The 553-nt window shown below is 48.3% G+C and overlaps 1 protein-coding gene across 1 annotated transcript in view; it reads left to right on the top strand.

Moving 5' to 3' along the window:
- EMH_0043880 (uncharacterized protein) overlaps window positions 1-553 on the top strand; it is a gene marked incomplete at both ends in the record, with an annotated part of 1,425 nt that overhangs the window by 321 nt on the left and 551 nt on the right. The window lies entirely within an intron of this gene.

Raw genomic sequence — 553 nt, 5'->3', positions numbered from 1 at the left:
CTAAACCCTAAACCCTCATTCTAAACCCTAAACCCTAAACCCTAATTCTAAACCCTAAACCCTAAACCCTAAACCCTAATTCTAAACCCTAAACCCTAAACCCTAGTTCTACACCCTAAACCCTAATTCTACACCCTAAACCCTAATTCTAAACCCTAAACCCTAATTCTAAACCCTAAACCCTAAGTCTACGCGCCGAACCATAACTCTAAACCCTAAACCCTAATTCTAAACCCTAAACCCTCATCCTAAACCCTAAACCCTAATTTTTGTTTGTTGCAGAAATTTGCTGTTGGTAGCCGTCTCCTTATATCTTACAGCTACACACCGGCCTTCTGAACAGCAGCAGCAGCAGCAGCAGCAGCAGCAGCAGCAACAGCAGCAGCAGCAGCAGCAGGAGAGGGAACTGCAAGATACCGCAGCAAACAGCAGCAGCAGCAGCAGCAGCAGCTGGGGTTACTGCAAGCAGCAGCAACAGCAACAACAACAGCAGCAGCAGCAGCAGCAGCAGGAGCAGCAGCAACAGCAGCAGCAAGCGCTGCTGCTGCCGTTT

This window comes from Eimeria mitis, genomic scaffold (assembly GCF_000499745.2).
Source record: "Eimeria mitis Houghton genomic scaffold, Emh_scaff1807, whole genome shotgun sequence".
NCBI lineage: Eukaryota > Apicomplexa > Conoidasida > Eucoccidiorida > Eimeriidae > Eimeria > Eimeria mitis.
The sequence above is the reverse complement of the archived record's forward strand: the minus strand, read 5'-3'. Positions and strand labels throughout refer to the sequence as shown.